Raw genomic sequence first — 16,270 nt, 5'->3', positions numbered from 1 at the left:
CCAGGCTTACCCTTCAGCTAGCCAAAAAAACATGGCATTGCTGGAGGTACCTAAAAGACAAGTAGATGTGACACCTGGGGACATGGTTAGTGGTGGACTTGGCAGTGCTGGGTTAATGACTGAACTCTTGAAGGGTCTTTGCAACCTAAATGATTCTATGGTTCTAAAATACATTCTTATGATTGTAAAGGTTTTAATGTTGACCACAAACACTCTGTTAATCTGATCATTCAAAGAACAGTTTACTAATTTTTTAACATATTCTAATTGCAAGTCTACAGAGAGTTTTAAAAGTCTAGATCATTCTATTACACATTCTCATGAGATCCCTTTATAGCCTTCAACTTTTTGCTAATTTTTTTATTATCTAAATTTTACAGTTGAAAGAAAAGAAAATAAAGACTGGTGTCCACATTGCTTTTTACCTGACCCATACACTAAGTTGACTGTTCTCTCTGCCTTACTGTTAAGTATAATAATACTCATTTTTCTTAGCTGGAACAGGAAATATGTTCCTGTTACTCTGTTTCTCCCCATGCATCATTACTTCTCTGCTCATCCTGAAACTCTCCCCTCTACTGTTAAAAAATACCAGAACTCAACTTTCTCAAATTCTGCTAGCATTGGATTCAGGATATTTTGTTATAACTGTTATTTCTTGAATTTACTCTACCTCTCCCTTATCTTCTGCTTCTGCCCTCTGAATGTTCCTTGCATGTCTTTTTTTCCTCCTTTTATTTGTTCCTTTGAAGTTTTATGAGAATCTCTCTGACACTTCAAGTACGTTCAGTAACAGTAACAAAACATGGCAAATCAGTATTTTATCAAAACAATGTGGAAAAATCCAATTTCATTTACTGAAAGTCCATCTTGGACAATTTAAAGGCTGCAATTTCATTCCAATTGCACCCTATAAATGCCAGGCAGAACAAGGAACTGTCACTGTAATTGGCAAGTTTGATAGAAGATATAAACACAGCAAGTCTCCATTTTTATAACAGCTCAGTTCTTTGTTATCTCTTGGTTCTGTGGGTGATGCAAAAGAAAATGGAAAACATGCCACCAGTGAAGTAATTTTTAAGGCAAATATGCAATTTTTCTTGTATTATGTATAAGAAATATTGAGGCTATTTATGCGATAAGATTACCAAAGAAAACGACAATGACTGTGACTTTACAATGCAAGTGCTTTACAATAATGCATCTCCCTCTAACATTTACATTACATATTCCCTTTGTCTAAAATGCTTAAACCAGTCCATAGGAAATTAACCTACTATATACTTTAAAGCTGAAAACTCAGTACATCGTTATCAGCATTCATTACTCAAAACAAAAGTAAAACATAACTTCTTTAGATATATACTCTTGTATAAAGGGGTATTGGGATCAGTGCAACAGTGCAAACTTTACTGAATTTTCCTCCTTGGGGTCAATGACTGAGACAATGAAAGAACTTGTTGCACAGTCACAAATACCACTACAGTGGTGCTATGCACTCACTGATTTATTGCATGCTGCAAAATGATTTGGTAAGAACTCCACTGTGTACTTAGGTCCAATTTCACATTTGTTTCCATCCAGTGGTCTGGCCCAAACACAAGATTAAGAAATATGCAAGCAAAACCTACACAGCATGTTTGATCTTATAAAAAATTCATGAATATTGTTACCACATGCTTTCTTCACACAGAAAAAGAAATCTAAATACCATCTGTGCAAGATAGCCTAATTAGGGGATTAGGACCACAGAAGTTCTGCTTGCTCACGCGCTCAGTGCCTGCCCACTCGGCCACCGAGGCAAAAATGTAAGAGAAGAGGAGGAAAGGGAGAGCAGCACCCTTCTGGCTCCAGTGCAGACAGGAGTTAAGTACCCTCCCAGAATTAAGTTGTGCAGCTCTACCCACGGGAGTTCGCATTTTTTTCCCTTGATGTATAATGCCTGGCCCGGCACAAGGCCTGTGAATAAACTTGGCACCAGATGAATCACATTTTAATAAGTTCAAATGATATTCTGCAACCAACTGGTATTTAATGGCTGCAGCATACCACTGGGACCAATTTTTCAGGATTTGGCAGCAACAATAGAAAACTAAATGATAAAAGCACATAAGTAGTTCTTAAACAGAATAAATGAGGTATAAACATAAGTAAAGGCTGTACTGAATATATAAAAAGTCTGACTACACACAAAACCAAAGATCCATTTGGAACCACACAATTTTAGAAATAGAAGTGATAAATGTACAAAGCAATGCTCTATTACAATAGTCCCTAACATGCTTCCCCATCCATTTAAAACTGTTTGTTTCCCACGTCATTTTTCTTAATCACAGGACAATTTATGAATGCTAGTAACAACATGCAACCAAAGCCCTTAAAGGAAAATCAGATCCTTTTATTTTGAACATGAATTCTGACAAGTTTCAACAGCTTATATCATATTCAACAATTTGACAGAAATTTGTAGACCTAAGCAATGAACTCCCTCAGAAATATCAATTCAAAACTTTTTCCCCTTGGCTTACAAAGTGCTCAGAAACAGATGGATTCTATTTGTTTCATACATTTAATATTTTTACTTTCTTGTTTATTCTTTTTACCATTTCTGTAGTGGCTGCTGATAGCTCACTTTGACTAAAGAAAAATCAAAATGTGAGGCTGGTCATGAATCATAATTATGCAACTAGTGTGCTTCATGACTGAATACACATGTGTATCTCATGTATCACCAACTAAAACTTGTATTCTGAAAAAATTTTCCAATCTGAAGCTAAATCAGAATACCTTTGAGAAGTAGTGCATTTTTCCAGACTGTAAAAATGTTAGATGTCATGCCCACTGCTGGGCTGATCTTAGACTTAGGGAGAATGCCTATGAAAAATCAAAGTGATACAGCAATGCTGTGCAGGATAACCAAGCAGGGAGGGAACACCAGGTCTCCAGGACCTTGCAGTAGCATTGCAAAGATTGGACCAGGTCTTGACCACTGCTCAAATAAAGCACAGATACCTTTTAAAAGCACAGCCTAATAGTAAAAATGATCAGTGTTGTGCAATAATTGAGCTGGAGAAGGAAATTACTCAAGTCAGTAAGTGCTGAGGTATTTAACATGATTATGTCACTGACCCTAATTTTGATTTTCAATGTTCTCACTTGTTTAGTCTAGCACTGCTATGGAAAAGCAAAGACTGACTACAAGCACTGTCTTTAAGCGATTTTCCAAGATCCAGCTGGCCATCCAGAAAAAAAGCAAATCCCCAAACGTAACTTATTTCATTACTTAAGCTAGATTTTCAAGTAGCCATGAAATATCAGGGCTCTGCTAACTTTCCTGGAAAGATTTTCTTTGATTGGTGTTTCATTAAATTCACTAAAACAAAAACCAAGCAATTCTTTAATCAAGTATATATTCAGCAATCGGCCAAGCCAGAATGTGCTGGGAAAAGCTGGTCCAAAGCCCTTTGGCTTTCCAGCTGAGTTCCACAAGGCCAGGAGAAACAGAAGGCAACAAATGCCATATCCATACTCCAGCATGTGAGCAGCTGACTCCAAGTGCCCACATCCAGAGCCCTCTCATTCCCGCTCCCATTCCCGACGGAATGATGCCTCCCCAGACAGCGGATTCCGCACTGAGCTCACGCTGCCAGCAGATGTGAGGGTGCTGCTTACTCAGCTTGTGAACGCTCCCAGAGCTGCTTTCCTGCCTCAGGCTGCTCTAAATTAATCCCAGCAAAGACAAGGTTTATTTGCTTCTCCAACAGTTTCAACAAAATCCTGATGGCGCAGCTCTGAGCAAGGCTAAGGGTAAGTGAGCGCTGGAGACAGCCTTGGAAAAGCCAGAGCTCGGCTGGAATGCTCTTTCAAGTCCACACTACCTACAGGGTGTTCACCTCAGAAAATGCACTTACCCTTTACAAGATACTGCTGTTTGCTCTTCAAATGTTTACACAGAGAAAACTGTTACTAACAGTGCATACATACATTTAAGTCAAGGACACCGAGGTGGCCAGTCAGGGTAATAAAAACAAACAAAAGGGCAAACTATGGAACCTCTTTCCCAAAGCTCTAAACTAGAAAGAAGACAACAAATTTTTCAGCAGAAATTCTTTTCAAAATGCTTGCCATTCTCATAAATTCAACTTTTGCATGGTTGATTTTGGTTTAGATTTTTATGATCATAAAATCAAACCTAAATTAACAAAGGCAGATCAACTTGGTTTCCACTTTCGATACCTTACCTAGAAGAAATGTCTTGCTCTACATTGGGAAAATGAAGTTTTTCTGTCTGCTCTGAAAGCCAGACCCATGGCGTTACTAAATTCATTCTTTTTGCCCTTTTACCTGCCTGGTGAGTCAAAAAACTGCTACAAATTCTGTTTTACATACTGTTTTCCTCTTTTTTGCCTACCAGATTGCACATGCTGAAATATCTTACATATCTAAACCACAGCAAAATTCTAATATAAAAAAGCCAGCACTGCAGTAAGTTGCATGTTTTTAATCTAATAAAACTTAATTAATTAAAACACAATTTTAGTTGGACAGCCAGAATCAGCATCACAGGATAGAAATATGAAGAACTTCCAAAAAACTATATATTTGCAAATGCTTAGAAATAACTCATGTATTAAGACAGCTGAAATCTGATATTTCAAACTGCAGGTACTGCATGTGAGAAGGAACTTCTCTCCACCAACATTTATTCCACATATGCTGATAATGGCATTACTGCCAATGGGAGCACTCAAATGCTAAATTATAGGATAGGGAATAATAAAAATATTTGTCCGCTCCTGGTGCAGCAGAGAAGGAAAGAAATACAGAAATTTCTATACTCAACTTTTATTTTATTTATGTACACATAGATTTTCTACACCAAATGGATTTTCTACACCAAATATGTGTTTGAACAATATCTACCAGTGCAACATAGAACTTGCACAGCATTTTGGGTTTCAGGAAGTTTTCAGCTTCCTGAATAGTAACTATGTTTTTTGGGTTCAGCCTTGACCTTCATTTACAGCTTTTCCATGGCCATTTATAAAAAGTATTCTCATGGAGTAAAAATGTCTGAAGGGCACTCTGTGAGTGGCACAGACTTTGAGGAGCTGACATGTGGGAAGAAATGGAACTTTAAGTTTTCCCTGCAAGATAATTGAAGGGAAAATATTTTCAATCTTTTAAATAGTAATCTTGAGTGGTAAAGATACAAAATAGCCACGTTTTTTCGGAAATAAAAAAATGTTTCAGTGAGTAGCTTTTTTAATATTAAAAAAACCCATCTTAACTGTCCTTGAAATATCCACTAACTCTAACCAGCAGATTATTGAGACACCTGTTGGAAGTCATTACTTTTAAATTCTTTGTTTCAAAAGAAAGAAAGATTCTACAGATAAGCTCGAACCTTAGATTATTTTCTCTTTTCTTTTTTCTGATTCTGCCAAGCATGCTTTTCAAATAACACACTCAGCCTTACACTCATCCTCAAGGAACTGCTCATTACAATCTTTGCCAGCCTGAGCTTCCTGATATTTACAACTTTGTTTAATTATTTTCTCAGACATACAGCAGAAAAAAAAGTTTTTAAGCTAGATAAGTGAACTATTTACAGCTGGAACAAACCTGACAGATCCTACTTCCTCCACCGACACTGTTTGATAGAGTCACACAGCCATGACTTTGTCACAGAGGGCCTCAGCAGGGTTTAATGGGAATGTCAAGTGTTGGTGCTCAAGCCTTGTGGCAGAAGCAGTGAGAGTGAATGGAGGACAAAGCAATAAGATGATGCTGCCCTATTTTCCCTTCTCCCAAAGGCAAATTAGTATAAGAAAGAAGAGTTAGGTTTAAGTTATCAAGCCACAGGAAAGTAAATTCATGAATGGCAACAGAAACCCGGGAAAATTTCATCACTTCTCCCTGTACATTGCCTCTAGAAGTCACCAACTCCTGAGTTTTAATACTGTACCCCATCTCTTTTCAATCATATTCCTGAAATACTGTTTCTGAAATACTAGCTCTGATCTTCCTTTAAAAATGCCCCTGTATTGAGTTCAGCAGCTGAGGGTGCTGTACGGGAGCTCCTGAGATCCTGCACCCTGGGAAAGCTGGCACAGCAGAGGAGCCAGCAGGAGAGCTCAGGAATGAAACAGAGCCCAAGGCAACGGAGGGTCAGAAACCTCAAAGGCTTTCTGAAGCCACTTCACTCTGACTCCAGGCTCTCCATGCCCCTTTCTGAACTCTCTTGAATATTTAAAAATGCCACATACTATAATTTCCATTTTTGTTTCTCCATTAACCCATGCAGAAGAATACCTCTAAGAACAATATATTAGAACACAAAATATTTCTTTCCATGCAGGACTAGGCTCTAATACTGCTTTCCCCCAATACTGCATCCCTGTCAGTGGTGAGTTGCAGATGCTTTAGTAACAGATTTATTAGAATTATTGTTTTCCTAATACACAGAATTACACTTCTGGCAGACAGAAACTGTGGCTTGAAAGTGTTTGCATCTTGATTTACGTATTTAGTAGCCATTGACAGACCTGTTCTCCACTCATTTATATCCTTTAGGAAATAGTTTGTACCAGTATATTGCACCATCTCATCATGCCAGAAGGAAAAAAAAAAAAGCAGACTGAGATTTTCCAATTCACTAAGCTGGCAATTTTTTTTCAGTTTCTCCAGAACAATGCCTCAATTAAGCAAAACGATAAATCATTCTCCATTTAATGGGAGTGAAGAATAGACACAAAAATCATTTTCTGACAGCCATCTCAGAAAACATGCAATCTTTAAACATTACATTCTAATTAGAAATGATAACTAAAAAGGAGCCATGGAATTTTTCTCGATTTTCACATGCTGGTTGTCAAAACACAGGAAACGCTTAGAAAATGTGCTTTTGCTTTCTACGTCCATATTGGACCCTTAAGGCTTTTGCTCCTTAAACTGCTTAATCTGGCCAACTGAAAAAAATCTTCTTTTCCAAAGCATTTCCAAGAGAGAAATTGCACAAGCTCCTCCTTAAACAGAGCTTTTTGAAAAATGTTATTCCAACAAAAAAGAATCTCATCAATTTACCAGGAATTAGCCAGTTAATAAATCATTCATCACATTGCTTTGCAACAGCCATTTCATATATCAAAATTTTAAGGTTTATGAGGCATTCTCTAGTACAGCAGAGGAGGAGCAGATAATGAAGAAAAGAATGTCTTCATCATAGTTCTATGGCTGTTCTCCCCCTTTCTATAAAAGCAAATTTACAGAAGAACACACATAAACCAATCAAAACAAAAACCGAAATACAATAAGTTCAGCTATGAGGCACAATGGTCTAATGAATGCTTCACATAGCAGAATCATCTAAAACATGGTGGTCTTCCAGAAGAGAGAGAGGAAACAAAGGAAAGGAAAGTTTAAGAAAAATTGATGACATTTTCCATTAAAAAATCTCATTTCTCTCAATTGAATAATTGATAGGAATGTGATTTGATTGGATATACGTCATTCAAATATATGCACTGCTTACTGGCTGGTTTAACTGCCAGTAACTGCCAGACAAGGGGTCAGGGCTACCAAAAATTCTTCATCCCATAGTAGCCTAGAATTTTGACTACTAGAGTTGATAGAATTACTACAACTACAACACCTCTGTAAAATCCCCTCAACTCTAGAGCTAATTTGGGATAAAAATTGTTGCTATTCTTTCATGCCAGGACCTTTTCCCCTGTTCCCTTCTAGTACATCCTATTCATTTTCTTGCTGTTTTTCCATCAACAACACAACTGTTTCCATCCTCAGCTTTGTGATGTGGATGAGTAGCAGCCTCAAAACCAATGTGCTTCACTGTTACACGCTTGGAACAGGTGTAATTAATTTTCATACACTCTGGACAAGTCTTGAAGCGAGTTCCTCAGAAGACACTAGCTAATTTAAAGGACAAAGAAAATCCTTCCCACACTTTCTCAGTGTTTGACCTTCCTTTTAAAACCCTTGTTTTTTCTTTTCAAATCTAATGCAAGCAAAAAAGAAAGGAGGACAGTCCATCAGCTGCCTTCCTGGACACATAAAGAGTTATTTGAAAGCTTTATCAACATTTTGCAAGAGACTTCTCTTTAAAATCCAAGTTCCCACCACTTCCTTTGTGGTTCCACTCAAAGTGTGGGCAAGAGCATTAATTAAAACCAGTCAGCCAGATTCAGAGTATGCGCTCTGTTTGTTGTTTTAAATTGTTGAATATCAATTACCTTATTATTTTGTGATTAGCATGAAACATATGCATCTATGTCTTGTGGCTTTTGGCAGTGATTTAAAAAAAAAATTCAGCAACTTTGCATAAGGCTGTAAACCAGCATGTTTCCAGGCATTTTTAGCGCTGACTAGAGCCATTCTCAATCTGCTCACCAGCATGAAGTTAATTAGGAGAGGCATGAAGCTTATGGCCGGGTGCAGAAATCAGCAATGGAGTAAAATTATCCTTTTTTTGGCATCAGCCAGTAACTGCCACTGTGTCTACATGATTTTTTTTTTAAAGCTTTTACTGTTAAGTATCAGTTTAAGCTTTAACTTTGTACCTTATCCAATTTTCTAAATCCTTCAATGAATGTAAATTGATGAACACATGAAAACGTAGGGAACTAATTATGTGAAGCTCAGGGAGGTAAAATAATGTACTAATTTCCAGAAAATCCAGTTTCAGACATGGCCTTGGGATTCCTTTATCAGCAGTTCATTTTTGACCAGAGTGCAAGTGGCCATTTTATTCACAGAATGCCAAGCCAAGCTTGTGCTCCAACACACACCCCTTAGCAGAATATCCATGTAAAATGGAAACTCCTGAAAGCATCATTACAGTCCACAGAGGGGAAAAAAAAATCACTGCAGCCTTGGAGAAGTGGATTTTATCAAGGCCCTATCTATTTTTCTTGTTACAAGATCTCAGTGAAAGCAGAGGAAAATTATCAAAGAGACATACATAGGAAAATCTTCCTACAAGTATCCCTAGCAATGTATTTTGCTCTTTATATCATATTAGATAAGGGGTTTATTAGGAAAGAGGGTGCATTAAACAAACAAACAACAATCTAGGACTAGATGAAATTCAAACTCCTTTGTTTTAATTCATTTTTGCAAAGAATGGACATCCTTGGCTAGAAATCAGTAAAAGGACCTCTCAGCTACATAATAAAGCATTTTTTACCCCTGCTATGCCTCAAAATGTGCGCATACATTAGTTTTTCAATTTACACAGTCTGCTTTTGAAATTATTCCCAAGAATCCCCCTCTCTACTGTATTTTAGTTTGCAGTGCATGGAGGTCCTGCAGGGTGTGAACTGGATTCCCTTCAGATGAAGCCAAGACAGAAGACAAGGTCCTAGAGAGGAGCTAAAGCCATTCAGGCCAAACATCTGTATCAGACCTGGTTTAAAGTAGAAGCCCCAAAAGCCACATGATGATGCTGGTGCTGGGGCCTTACCCCAACCCTTTAACTACCATTGCAATGAGTGTCTGTCAATATCAATATGAACTGAGTCTTGTTCTGTGTCCTTTGGTTTATGCTAGCACAGTTCCACCAGGGAAAGCTGAGTCTCACATCCAATACAGTTCTCATACACCAAGGAGACAACATGAGCTGGGTGCACGAGGGCACGTGGAAGGTTGGAGTAACAGGAGTTCAGATGTTTTCAACAGGAGCCAGACTGGGATATTTCAAGTCATCCCCTTTGTTCTCCCCTTTAGAAAAGAAGCATTACAATGGCACTTTTTCAGAAACTGCTATTGTCTCTTCCAACACTGACATATGTTTGTATTCAGAGTACTTCTTTAGGAAGTGCCACAAGCTTATCACATTCAAAAAAAGATCATTTTGTTAACGGAACCTTTCTCTGATTGTTTAGCCCTCAGAACAGTTTCTGAGAGAGGACCCACACTCTCTGGAACATTGATTCCAAATCACACAGAGGACTAAACACCAAAAGCCAGGAGATTTAAGATGGACTCCCATCCTCCCAAAGTAAAATATATTCAGCCCATTGACATCTCTTGCATCAACCACTACCTGTGCACTTCAAAGCACAAAGCAGGACTTGGACTTTGAAACTAGATACAAGTTCAGACAGAACCACCAGCTTATTTCAAAACTTCATAATTACAGCATTCCATCATGTCAAATTTGCATTAAAACATAATTAGAACATTAGAACATTCTGCTAGATAAATACAAAAGATGAATTTTATAATGGGCACATCAATCAAATATTGGTATGTCTCACCTTAACTTTTTTCTCTACTTTGAGGAAGATTTAAAGACAGTCAAGATATCATAAGCAAAAATCCCAAAATGTTACCCACAAGCAGGAACTAAGACAGTCCTACAAAATATGTAGGTTTCCAAAAGGAAAGAAGTGTTACCAGCAAAGCAGATAAATACTGAAGAGAAGAGGTGGCAAAAGTAATCAGAATTTAGAGTTAAAAATTATATTAAACCCCGCTATTTTTACCGTGTCTTGCTTGTGGCAAAAACATGCATATCTCTGATAAAATTTTCCAAATTTGAATAATTTTCCCTCTTTTAATCATTATTCAAACAAGAGGTCTTTGAAGAACTCTGGATTTGGGGACAAGATGAACGCACAGAGGAAGCTGCTGCATTTTTCTAAATTCAGAATTAACACTAGAAGAATTTTGAGGAACAAATCAAATAGAGAAAGCAAATCCTGAAACAATGAGAACTCTGGAATCCAGTGAAACTTTGGGTTCTAATGAAATCACCTTGATATTCCTAATTCTTCTGGAAGTAGAGACCAAAAAAAAATCATGTACACTCAATAATATATGATTCACGAGTGACTAAACAGAAAGAAAACACACCACAATTACCAACTCCAGCAGTAATGTTTCCTTATAAACATGATGGAAATACAAAAATTAACACAATTTCAGTACTGCACAAATACTGCATGAAATACATTATAAGTACACCCAAAATACAAACCAGCATGCCCATTACTGATCATAGAAGAATCACATTAGACTGTCACCATTTCTGTGCATATGGAGGATTTTTAAAAATATTTTTTCTTTATTTATTCTTTTGTTTTGAAACGATATTTTAACAGTGGTCAAGCAAAAGGAAGGATTCAAGCTGCTTGCTGGCAAGGTAAAAAGTTTTTATACTACATTCTTGGCCTTCCCTATCCTGACTCTGATTTTACTAGGCAGTCCCTGCTTTGTAGCAATCATTTTATGCTCAGGAAGGAGCTGTCATACTACAGCTACTTTTACATAAGCTTAAATTCTATATGAAGACAATTACAAATAATGTAGTAGAAAGCATGGGTGAGTTTTAAAAAGAGTAACAATACTCTTCTGTTCTGTGTTGGCTTTGCTCCACTAATTGGCTGAATTGTGCAGGATTGCTGGGAAGATTAATTGAGGCTAATGAACTGAGGTGCCTGCAAAGGGCAGGAAAGGCCCAACTTTCCAAGGCTGGTCACAGGGGCTGCTTTCAAAGCAAAAGATACACAGAAATAACCCTAAGTTAGGAACAGGAACTTGTCACAGGGCATGACAACAACCAAATTCACATAACCCCATTCCTTATCTCTACGTGCTTTTCCAAATCTAAAACAAAAGTTGGCAGAAATAATAATGAAAAAAATCATCTAAGCAAAGCCAACTCTAAATTGCTCTAAATTTAGTCATTTAGCCAGCTGAAGCTGTTCATCCATTTAGGCCTATGAGATGTCCTCAGATGAAGAGGACATCCTTAAATGCTGCTTGGGAGTCCTGGCTGCAGGTGGCCTGGTGGCTGTGAGGAACACATGGACCGTGTGCCACCTCTCCAGAGCAGAGAGCCACACTTCCCAAAGGCTCTCATCAGCCCTGCTAAACAGCCTGCCTGAAGCTCTGTTAATCAATCAGTCCAGCTCCAGGCCAGCCCAGAAGGGGAATGGCTCAAAGGGAAGGGTGGGAGCAGCAGGACAAAGCTGTCTCTTGCCCTGGAAGAGCTCTTCATGCATCCCTGTGCCTTGAGCATTGCTGTGCCACCACAGAGCCGCACTAATCAATGCTCAGGGCTGCTTTAAACACAGAAATACAGAGCTGGCTATTCACTGGTGATTTACCACCAGGCCAAACACACAGCTGACCCAAAACAAGCTATCCCTTTGGAAGGTGCCACAAGAGCCAGGAGCAGGGGACGTGGCACCTCCTGTGTGTGACAGCGGCGCGGGGGCAGCGCGGCGTGGGCCACCGCCCCTGGGAGCGTCTGGATTAGCAGAATTGTATAATTGCTGAGAATCAGGAAAATTAAAGCTCAGGCAGCCATGAATGCTGCCATTATGTACACACAGCGTCCTAAGTGTCATTTAGAAGTGCCTGCAGCCGCAGCTATAAATTAAGATATCCACACCTCCCCTTCTGAAGGCTGTGGATGTTTTAGAGCAGTGGGTCCTTACACAGAGGAAAATAAAACCAGTTTTCCATGTTTCTGTGGCTCTAGATGTAGTCTATAAGCTCTTTTCATTGAACCCTGAGAGAGAAGTTTCAAAAGCATCTTTCATTGATGAGGGAATTTCTATTTAAAACTTTGACCAAAATTATCTCAGTTGTCTCTGAAACCCTTTCTCTGGTCATACATTTATATCCCACAGCATATATGACAATGCAGTATCTTCTCATCAAAACCAGTACTCTTACAGATTGCTCAAGAAGAGGAACAAAAAGCACTCTGACCTCAAAGACACCAAAATTCTAATTTCTTATTCTTCCTCATGAATGCTAGAAATAACAAATACACATCTCTATTATTACAAGGCAGTTAGTACTTACATTTACTTACATTCTCAGATATTTTTAAGCAAAACCACTACTACAGCACACCCCAGATTTAGGGTGCTCTTGCATAAGATACAAATTATTATCATGCAAACAAAAAGAACATCAATGACATGGCCAAATTCTTAACACACATCCATTGCTCAAAGAAGAAACAATGAGAAGCTGTTTCAGGAAAAAGAAGGAAATTGCTGCAACTCAAAATACAAAGACCATGACAGCAGCCAAAGGTCAGAAGTTTAAAAGTGTGCCAAAAAAGCTCTGACACCGGCCCAAAATAGGCATGCTGCAAAGTGCCATCTGTGCAATGTATGCAAATGTAAATGCTTTTGTGATCTGTCTGAAAACTCAAAAGAAATATAATTGTCCACAGTCTGTGGACAATTACACTCTGCTATTCCTAGGAAATTCAGGTGTGGGATCTCTATTCAAGGAGTGAGGCTTCACACTGGCTTGTATTTTGCTTTAAAGGATACAACCCCTCTGATAATTCTGCTTTGAATACAACACACAGAAAATCTTCAGTGCCTTTGTTGGCTTTTGGAAACACTGCAAAACCAGATGTAGCATTTGGCTGCACAGCATTAAATCTACTAATATTACACTAACATGATCTACCTCAGTGTCTACTGAGCATCCTTAAAATAAATTTAAAATTTTTAAGAAGTATTCTTCTTCCCAAATTCCACATCATTTGATCCAATGTTTTCATCCAATTAAAGTACTCTGAGTTTTTATATTTAGTCCCCACAATACATTTCCCTTTACAAAGCTTTAGGGGAATACTTTATTATATTTTTAAAATAAATACAGCTTTTAAAAAAATCTGAAAACTTTTCTTAAAGCAACAGCAATACATTTCAGAGCCTGAAGAATTAATGAATTTTCATTCAAAATTCTCTTTAAAGATATTTTACAAAAAAAAAAAAAAAAAGAGAAGGAAACCCTGAAATCTCCTCTATGCTTTCTAAGTTTTACTTGAAAACACACTGTAAGTATACAGAAGTGTACATAAAGCATAGTACACTGATTTTTCTAATTGCACTGCAACTCGTTTGACTGAGAGTCCTACAATTACAGCATTAACCTAAGCACCAAATTTCAGTGCAATGGCTGGTTAGTGTAATATTGTACTTCAACTGACCTGAAGGTTTAAAATGTTCCCCAAAGAAGGGACACAGCTAAGAATTTAAGACCAAAGCAATTTAAATTTTATGGCATTTTTCTAAAATTACCCAAATTAAATATGAGAAAGTGAAAAAATAAGTCAAGGATTTGGCTATGAAAGTTATATCACAATTTATCAGTAAATCTTAATATATACACCTACATATATATATATTCTTTTAAATACCTTAACCTACTTGTCAGGGGAAGCATAAAACAACGCATAGCAATTAAAAAAATAATAATAAACATGAGTTACAGAAACTAGAAAAAATTACCTCCCTGGGGAACAGCAAATTTAGGTCTTACAGAACTCTGGAAGAAAGGAGCACTGTAATCATTATATTTGCAAATTATATGGAATCACAGAAAGTAAAAGCATGGAAGAACAGAAGCAGAGAAGTATAAAGTCTGAAGAAATGTATGAACAAAAATCAGGCATGTGGGTGGAATATATTCTGCACTGAGGTTAAAAAAACATATTCACTTTAACTATGAACTATAGGGGGAAAACTGGAATGAGCCTGGAAAATGTTCAACATATTCACAAGAAAAACTTGCATGAAGAAAAGAAGATTGGTGATTCCAGGAGAATTACAGGCTTCAGGCAGCCATTAGTAAAATTATGAAGAATTCTAGATGAGGACTCATTAGCTACCATAGTATTTACTTTGTTCAGAGAGAAACTGGAAAGGACACGAGTGTAAAATTGTCTACTACAAGTGAATGTACAAATTGGAATCATAATGAGACAAAAGGCAGAGAGGATTATTTGGGTCAATTTGCAGTTGATGCAAATCTGGATGGAGTTACTCACTATGGTGTTTATTTAAATAATCTAGTTTTTGAATGATGGAAACACAAAGGAAAAGGGAAGAAAACCAGAGCAAGTCTCAGGCCTATCATATATAAAGTGCACAGACTTTGAAATCAGCCATGAAGAATGTGTATTAGTTACTCCAGTGACAGCAGTCTGAGGCTGAAAAAAAGGCAAAAAAGAAAAGGATTATAAAGACCCAAGAATCCATTGTTTAACTAACTGTGGAGCAATTTAAAAACAAGTGTCCTTTTCAAAACCAGATTACAGGATGAATTATGAAAACAGAGGATAAAATTTACTACATCTTTTGTAATACTTGGAAATCAAAGCTCCAGCCATGGGAAATCATGATGATTCAATCTAAGTTATTCAAATAAAAAGAAGTTTCCCTCACTTAATCTAGTTAAATCAGTCTATAGCTGGTTCTGTAGCTCCCTGCTGGAATTCAGGGTGCAGGAAACCTTAGGCTGAAGTTTTGCATGCACACACTTTTTTACTGATTTTCTAGAAAAAGAAGTCCTACAGCTAAAGGCACATCAATGTTTCAGAGATACTGGAACAGGAGCAGTCTGGTTCAGTTTTAGACCAAGCAGATCATGCCCACTGCATGGACCCCAGTGACAAACAGGGCAGTGAGGCAGTTCCCAGCTCATGGCCTCTTTAAAAACAGTTTAATTAAAAACTTAAAGTTACCAAGTGGGACTGCTGGTCCTTGAGAAATCTGGATGGTTCCTTATTGGCCATCACCCCTACTGGGAGTCTCTTTACTATTCTGAAGCTTTAAAGAACTTTGATTTTTTTTTAAAGAACTGTGATTGTGGCCTCCCAGCTTCAGAACCATTATTAGTTCTTGAGTCCATGTCAGTAATTCATAAAAGCTGCAGCCCAGTCTTTATTACCTGGGCTGTCACAGGAGAAGCATTACTGAAGCCCTCCCCACAGGCTCATGCTTTGGTCACAAAACAATTCAGATGATTTTACTGATACTACTCTGAGGAGTAAGAGTTACAGGAAGACTGCTAACCCTGCCTGTAAATCAAGACTACCATAACATTTCTACCTGTAAGAAACACAGAAATAAATTAAGTAATAAAAAAAAATCTTTCAAAAACAGAACAAGAGCGGCTACTGGACTTGCCTCATATCCTGCCAGCGTAAAGAATTCCTGCGCACAAGAAAAACAGTCCATGTTGGAAGCAAGCAGAGAGGCCTGTGGGAATGTGAAAAGTGTAAGGCTATTATTTCTAGACTTTCATTGCCAGAAATGTGATGAGAGCTCCAGGAAGATGCAGAAACCAGAAGACAAGGCAATTTCAATGTTAACCACAAGAACGCCACAAGTCCAGTTATGTGCCGCTGTGGCTCTTGAAATTATATCAGTATTACCACACAAGCCTTCATAAAACAGATAGATATTTAATTTTAGTACAAGAAAGGTTG

General features: G+C 37.8%; 1 protein-coding gene across 1 annotated transcript in view; it reads right to left on the bottom strand.

Moving 5' to 3' along the window:
* ROBO1 (roundabout guidance receptor 1) overlaps window positions 1–16,270 on the bottom strand; it is a 288,045-nt gene that overhangs the window by 203,573 nt on the left and 68,202 nt on the right. The window lies entirely within an intron of this gene.

The sequence above is a fragment of the Ammospiza nelsoni genome, chromosome 2 (genome assembly GCF_027579445.1).
Source record: "Ammospiza nelsoni isolate bAmmNel1 chromosome 2, bAmmNel1.pri, whole genome shotgun sequence".
NCBI classification, from domain to species: Eukaryota; Metazoa; Chordata; class Aves; order Passeriformes; family Passerellidae; genus Ammospiza; species Ammospiza nelsoni.
This window is presented reverse-complemented; position numbering and strand designations above follow the sequence as displayed.